This window comes from Calidris pugnax, unplaced genomic scaffold (assembly GCF_001431845.1).
Source record: "Calidris pugnax isolate Ruff unplaced genomic scaffold, ASM143184v1 scaffold125, whole genome shotgun sequence".
In the NCBI taxonomy this organism is placed as follows: Eukaryota; Metazoa; Chordata; class Aves; order Charadriiformes; family Scolopacidae; genus Calidris; species Calidris pugnax.
The window spans coordinates 3941820-3949802 of NW_015090906.1; the positions used below are offsets into that span (position 1 = coordinate 3941820).

At 45.5% G+C, this 7983-nt stretch overlaps 1 protein-coding gene across 1 annotated transcript in view; it reads left to right on the forward strand.

The window, feature by feature from the left end:
* The first annotated feature begins 7478 nt into the window (after positions 1–7478).
* The window catches only part of SFMBT2 (Scm-like with four mbt domains 2), a 188246-nt gene continuing 187741 nt past the window's right edge, over positions 7479–7983 (forward strand). The window contains exon 1 of the mRNA XM_014949114.1: positions 7479–7561. The gene's annotated coding sequence lies outside the window, so the exon portion shown is untranslated. The remainder of the gene's footprint in view (positions 7562–7983) is intronic.

Here is a 7983-nt window from a genome sequence, read left to right on the forward strand (position 1 = left end):
CATGGACAGCAACATAATCAATTAATACTAAACTGTGAGCATGATTTGTTTACCTAAACACTACTTTAAACCCAACGCTTTTCAGCAAGCAGTTCCTCTTGACAGGACTGGGCAACATCCTTGTGTTTCTAAGAAAGCAAATTAAAGGACATTGAGATGAGGACTAAGAAGATTTGTCAGGGTAAAACCTTCTCTTATTTCATAATATAAAATTGTAGATGTGAACAGAAAACACAGGGTAACAGAAGTTGTTTGCACTGACAAAGAAAAAAGTGAGTTCCCTGCATAAAGAGAGATAGATGTTCCTTTAGATAATAACTTTTCAGCATACTAATGCCTATTATGTTCTTGAAACACCATACCAAAAGGTTTTACAGTTATACCTCGCATTTATAATGCAAGGTGGTCAAAAAGTTTGGAGGGAGGATAAATTTTTAATGTAAAAATGTCACAACTGGTAGCACTCATTCCCCAGTGAAGACCCCAAAAAACCTGTCCAGTGCCGGGGAAATATTAATTGTATGTACCCTGCTTGGGTCGTTTCCTGTAAGGGGAGGTCTCTGGCTTCCAGGCCAAGTCACCTCCATCCAACTCATGCCGGCCTCTTCCCAAGTCAATCCTGGTCTCCTCCGGGATTCACATGGCATCTCTCTGGTCCTAAGATAAGAGTTAATTTTCAGTGCAAAATGTCTGAAAATACAGCCCAACAGAGTAGTACTTTTATGGCTTATGCCTCCCATGGGATCCTGGCAGACTGTCTTGAGGGTGTTTGAGGTTGAGTCTTGCTGGGATACTGTTGGAGAATGTAGGACAGAGGGAGGTAAATTTGTCATGGGTCATACTGTCTACAGAAGAAAATCCTTCAAGCAAGCCCTGAACACACCCAGACTTCATCTCAGAGGGAACTAGTTGGTTCCATTCAGAAAAAAAACTGGGAGAGAAATAATATTTTTGGTGCAAGAGTGGCAGGAACAAGCTTGGAAAACAGTTTTTTTCAGAGTAGAGCTGAACTCACGGAAAAGTAGACTTATCATGAATGTCAGAACCTCTTGGGTTAACCCTTGTGTGTTATCAGAGGTGCAGGTAAGGCCTACGAGTACATGATGTTTTTAACAAAGATGTGGCTGACGGAATATATTTCAGATATTTTGCATAATTTCAGGAGGGAGCGGGTCCCACATAGATGCATCTCTGGAGGGTAAAGAGGGATGTAACAGGAGAGGGGCTACAGGATTTACAGGAGTAAAAGGCTCTGGATTCCACATAGATCCACATAGATACATCTCTGGAGAGTAAAGAGGGATGTAACAGGAAACGGGCTACAGGATTTACAGGAGTAAAAGGCTCACTGGGTTGGCAACACTCAGTTGCAAGTTAGAGGAGACTGGCATTTTGTAGCAGTGAATTCTTCAAGCAGTTTAAGCAGCTGGGGCAATATTCCTCTCTCCAATTCAGAGATGGGGAAACTGAGGTACAGAAGCCATCACTTCTCAGAGGTCAGCCAGCGTCTGGTAGTAATGGTCTAGAATAAAACCAAGGTCACCTGTAGGGAGGACATGAACTACCAAGGGGACATGTCCTGAAATGATCAAAAAATCTACTTTGTAAGAAAAAGCTCCATTTCCTTCTTTATTTATTAACCCACAGCCGTGTCTTGCTCAACAGAGTCCTAGTAAGGAAAGCATTTATACAACTCCCCTCCTGATCCCTGGACTGAGATACTCAGTCATAAGCTCATTATGAACTTAAATATGTTACCTATTACCTTTAATGGCATATTGTAGACTCCTCCACTCATACACATTCTTATTAAAAGTGCTTAGCAACCTGGTAGTGAAGAAATTGAAGTGTCAGCTTCTTCAAATTAAAATAAAAAATCAATTATGCTCTTAGGGGCAGACGGAGATTAAGCTGAATACAATGTACATTTACACTATTGTGGAAGCTGGGGCCTTTATGTGCAATTAGTGGCATTTCATTCCTAATCTTCCTTCTTAATACAGAAGAAGCCCTTAAAAGAGTAAAAGCCATCCGCAAACCCGTTTCCTATTCGGCTTCAGAGAGATGCTTCCAAATGCAAAATGTTCATCTTTTTTTTGGTTTTGTTTTGTTTTGTTGATCAAAAAATTTACTTGAAAGCCCCTTTAATTCTTCAATGTTATTTTGGGGGTGCCAGAGAATGGGGGCTGGAAGAAGGGAGGAGAAGGTCGAGATTAGCTTTTGTTGCCAAGGGGGAATGTTGGCCAGAGAAACTTGAGCACAAAGTGATGTTGTGGATGGGCTTTTGGACTTTTCTGGGAATGTGCCAGGGCATTTCTGCCCACAACTGACCAGCTCATAAATCTGATTCCATACCGAAACCACGGAAGGGCTTTCGAGTCCGCTGTGCAAGCAGGGCACATAGAGAGCCAGAACGACTCAATATTTTGCATAAGATGATACAGAATTCACTCAACGTGCAGCAACTGCTCTGATCCCCCATCAGAGTGCTGCAGCAATGATGAGAAATGCAGGTGTGAGGCACAATTTACATTTTTTAATAAGATGTGAGCTCCTGGTCATCCTTGTCAGTCGAAGGGTTTGGTCTTGTTCTGCCGTTGTGGAGACTCCTGTACTAAAGGGCAGGGAAATGGAGAAGTGACTTTAGTGTCATAAAAATAGGGCAGAAACACCCCTATAAGGGAAAGTTGTAGCTACCGTGCTGTGCTGCCCCACATCTGAGGTCTACGTCCATCTACTGCAGCCTTCCCCTAGGACTGCACGTCTGTGTGTGAGAGCTCAGCTCCTCCTGCCTCAGTTTCCCCAGCCTCCCTTCCCAATGCCAGCTCCTAGAGCCTAAACAAACCAGGAGGTGTTTCCCTGCTGAGGGAAAGCCTGTAAGTAATAAAAATAAATAAGGAAGCTGTTAATAAATGGCAGGAATGAACTAGTTCTTGATGTGGGAGTGGATCTCTTCCATAGTGTGGGTGTGATCAATAAGGCTCATAGCTATGAGCCTCAGTATTGAACCTCGGCGCTGTGATTTATTGGATATAAAATGTGCTTCCTTTTCATTTACTGCTAAGGTGGAAGAGCTATTGTTTAGCGCCGAGACCACACTTTCTAGGCATTCTTGATCTGCAGACGTGATGCACTGGCTCAGTTTTTCCAGTTAATGTTAAAGCCAGTCATTGCCCCTCTGCTGACTAGTCACAACTCCTACTCAGCAATTCATAGTCAACAGACAATAAAATTAATCAAAATTTTTTTAGTAACACTTGTTTTTCCTTGAGGCTGTGGAGTTGATGTGTGGTTCTTCAGGTTCTGTGTGTGTCCCAGGCAGGGGGGACTGCTGCTGGAGGCTGTGGGGATGCCTGGTCCTGAGACCTCCTGTTTGAGAGGCACTGATCCCTTTGCCATGGTGTCCCTTGAGCTGCTGAGGGAGAAAGGGTTCAGAAAACGACCAAATTTTTCATAAAATCATAGAATGGTTTGGGTTGGAAGGGATCTTAAAGATTATCTACTTCCACACCCCCCTGCCACGGGCAGGGACACTTCCCACTAGACCAGGTGGCTCAAAGCCCCATCCAGCCTGGCCTTGAACACCTCCAGGGATGGATCATCCACAACTTCTCTGGGCAACCTGTTCCAGTGCCTCACCACCCTCACAGTAAAAAATTTCTTTCTGATATCTAATCTAAATCTACCCTCTTCCAGTTTGAAGCCATCACCCCTCATCCTATCACCCGTTTTCACCTCTACAACCACCGCACGCGGGGCTGGTGTTGTCAAGTAAGAGGTGCAAAGTGGTGTGAGACTACAACCTGGTGAATGTTTTATGAATCCCGGACCCGCAATCTCACTGCTGTTCCCAGCAAGACTTTTACTGTGAAGCGTAACGAGGGAGTTTAAATTTTGGATTAACTTCACTCGTGCTAAGCTCTTCTTTAGATCATGCCTTAAACACCTGCCTTCAAAGTTCCTGGCACTCCGCCGTAAATCGGATGAAAAATAGTGTCTGCAAAACGCAGCCCAACTGTGATATCCCTCTCCAGGAGATGGCACTGTGAAACTAGTCTTTCAGCATCTTCACATCAGCTTCCAGGGACCAACTTCTCTCTGAATTAGAACCGATGAACAAAAAGAAGACAAAGGTAGAAGTAAGTGATCGCCCTGCCCCCGAGACACAACGGCATGGCATGAAATAACGGCCTTCTGGTGTTTTTTCATCTTGTAGAGATCAAGTATAAGGTGGGCTGAAAACTGTAAGACTTAGAAGCTGAAGGTTCACTGCACGGAAGGGAGAAAATGCAGAGTAGCTTCACTATGAACCCAGAAGCTGCCCCACATAGAGGAGATGTCTATGGCAGAGGAACAAGTAACAGGCTCTGCACTTGGCAATGGAGATGGCCCTAGGTGATGTCCCACAGGTCTCCTCTCTGTCACCGAGCTCCTGTCAGGCAGTGTCCCTGCTTCAGCTTGGTCAGGTCAGACACCTCTAACAGTCTCCAGTGTCAGCTGCACAGCCTTGTCCCTTCTTGCAGTGAGACTTGAGGGCAATATCCCAAAACAGGCAAATACCTCCCCAAAGTGGAGCTCCCCTGGGTATAAACCTGGCTGCTACCAAATAACTTCTGCACGGCAGGATGGTGTTTATCACAGATGGATTTCCAGAGCCTGAATTTTGCCATTTTTACCTATAGAAAGGTTGGCTCAGATCCTGCCATTTGCACTACCTGCAAGGTTAATGCCATTTTATTCATGTTTATGAACACTATGGTGCAAATAAGAACCTCATCTCAGCACCATGTCAAGCTGGTGGGATACTCTGAGTCCTTCCAGCACCTGCCTAAATTGGGGCCAGAAATGGACACACAAATGCACATGCATCTACAAATCCAATAGTGTTCCCCAGGGTATTTACCTTCCTAAGACGGGAGAAAAGAGAGAAATTAGGAGTGTTAATGCTGTAACGTTTGTGTGTGTGAACATGGTTGTGTCTCCTTGAGTAGGGGATCTTTTTACATCCCCACCTCTCCTCCAAAAACCTGAACCTGCTGAAGATGCCGGCCTGGGAAATGGGAGAGGTTTTATGTGTTGCTAATCTATTTCAGAGATCAGAAGCTGCCAATACCTATCTAACTGGCCGAATTTCCCTGGGTTGGACATGTTTCTCTTGCTCACCTATAGAAAACCTGGGGTGTGAACAGTCATGTCCTTTGGGGCTGATCACCTCAGGTGAGGTGGATGACTATCGTGACTTGGCCGCTCAGCTAAATCTCATCTTTTTTATCACTGCTATTTCCATAAAAATATTTTTGTTAAAAACCACCTCCAACAAAATTTCAAATGTGAAACTTCTCATCCCAACCTGAAATACAAGTTCAGGTGTCAGCATAAACATTTTTTTTGTTAAAAACCACCGCCAACAAAATTTCAAATGTGAAACTTCTAATCCCAACCTGAAATACAAGTTCAGGTGTCACGTAGCTACCACCAGATGTGGCACTAAACTGCACTGATAGCAGTGAAATTAATGGAGCCAAGTTGCTTTTGATCCATTGAAGGTCCACCCCTGAGAACACAGGGTCGCTGAGGCTACAAGTGGAGCCAACCTCAGTGTAGGTTTTTCACCAGGGATTAAATCCGTTGTGTATCTTGGGATACTATGTTGGGACAACTCATATTTCTCAAAGTGCTTTCTTTTTCCCAGTGATGCTCTAAAAGGGAGTGCTAAAATGAAATCTCTCAGCTATTACTGCTGTTTGTGTCCACTAAACCAATTTGTATTCTCAGCTATGAGCAAGACCCAAAGTCTTTGCTGCCAACAGGAGCCGTCACAGTCATCTTCAGATCAGACCAGATATAAATCTGCACCTTTTCATTCCTCTCTGACGGTCTTATTGTAGCAGCCACTCAGAAAAAATTCCAAATGGATTTTCCTCCTCAGACTTGATTATTTTTAGTGGTTTTTTTTTGTTTTTTTTTTTTAATCCACCTCTTTGGACTCCTTCCACAGAGCTAATTTAGAACACAAACTCTTTGGACAAGGATAATGCTTTCTTCTACATCTCTATGTCCAGGGCCAAATGCACTGTCAGTGCTTAAGACATACTCTCTAAATAAAAATAAAAGAGAGCAGGACAGAGAAAACCAGTGCCAAGAGGGAAGGAGAAGCTCCAGAGAGGTTCCTCCAAGAGGAACTGAAGCTCCTGCAAAGACCACTTAAGTCTGGACGGAAATAAAGCACAAAAGCATCTGGTGTTGACGGAAAGGAGATGGAGAAACATCTGAAATGCTGTGAGAACCACTGTGTCTTTGTCCCTAAGCGGGATGATGGTGGTGTCACCTGCCACCAGATTTAGATGGAAACACACTGCAGCGAGAGGTATCTCAGTCTAACCTAGTTTAGAGCAGGTCAAAAGGAACAGGAACAGAGACATCATCTTTTCAGAGCATCTTCCTTTCAAAAGCATGTTAGAAATCTGAAATGTCACCACCATGCTGAAAATGTCAACCACTTCCACGATCATCTGGAGAAATGGGACTTCAACACTTTCCTGGCATCTGTTGGGGTTTTGGTCTTATTTTGAAGTTCTGACAGTGTTCCCTTGCTGTTTTGAAATCCCGAAGCCTGAAAAATATGAACTGCTTGATTTGTATGTTTTACAGGAACTCTGCTGGAGCAGGAGGGGCTGAAGACATCTCTGTGACCTTTCGGAGATGGATTGTGAATGGCAAGAAAGTGGTTTGTGGTGAAGAAATGCATCATCTGCAATACTTGCTCTTTTCTCCAGTCTTCAGTATCTTCTCTGCAAATGTATCCCAGAAAAAAAATATAATAATAATCACACTTTTCTTCATCTCTGTTGAATTCCTCACTTGTCTTCTTGCACAAACCCGCTGTGGTGTGCTGACGTGTCCATGAGGGGCTGGTGGGAAAGAAAGGGCACGGGGAAAGTGGAAGAGAAAGGGGATGGGGAGGTTCAGTGGTGAATCCCCAGCAAGAACCGGTGCAAACGATGGTGGTGATTGGTGATTGCAACGGGACAGAGGAGTGTCACTGCAGTGTCGTGTCCCTGAGGCACTCACACGCTCCCCAAAGAAAGAATATTTGCAAAATCACCTGGAAACGTTAAACCTTGGCTCGGAAATGACTGGAAAAAAAAGCAAGTGGAGACAGGAGATCACATCTGAGCCTGTCGGGGTGAGAACAAAGTTGGCAGCCCAGGAGTGGGGCAGACAAGTGCCAGTGTTTGGGGTGAATTTCACGGGTGGAAAGGACAAAGCCCAGGATGGGTCACTGCCCCCCAGCAACGATGCCCCTTCCCTCCCTCCCTCCACTCTCCTCCAGACCTGTTGAATATGTGCCTGCCGTGCCAGCCCCCATCCTTGAGGATGCTCCAACAGCATCCATACGCATCCTCAGCCCTCTCAGGGATGCAGCCCCTTGCCTGCCTGCGAAGAGAAGGGTTTTTGGGCTCCAAAAATCCCCAGCGAGGAGCATCACGCAGCCCCTGCGAGAGAGGGAGTGAAATTCCTGCTAAAATACACCCCCAGCCCCGCCGCTGAGCAGAGCCGGGTAAGGGAAAGCTGAAAGGGAAAGTCGGCCGGGTACCACGGGTCGGAGCATCCCGAATAACCCCGGGTGCGGGGGGAGGAAGGGGGGGGTTAATCCCCGATCCCGCCCCTGGGGTTGTTTCTGGCATTCCCGGGAGCAGGAACAGTCGGGGGAGGGCAGGGATGCCTGGCCAGTCTTTCCAGCCCTGCATCGGGGCTGGTTTTGTCGAAAGGAAAAAAAAAAAAAAAAAAAAATGTGAAGGATGCTGGTGATTGCAACGGGACAGAGGAGAGCTGGGGCCAGGGGTGGGAAATCAGTGTCACTGCGGTGTCGTGTCCTTGCGGCACTCACACGCTCCCCAAAGAAAGGATATTTGCAAAATCACCTGGAAACGTTAAACCTTGGCTCAGAAATGGCTGGAAAAAAAAGCAAATGGAGGCAGG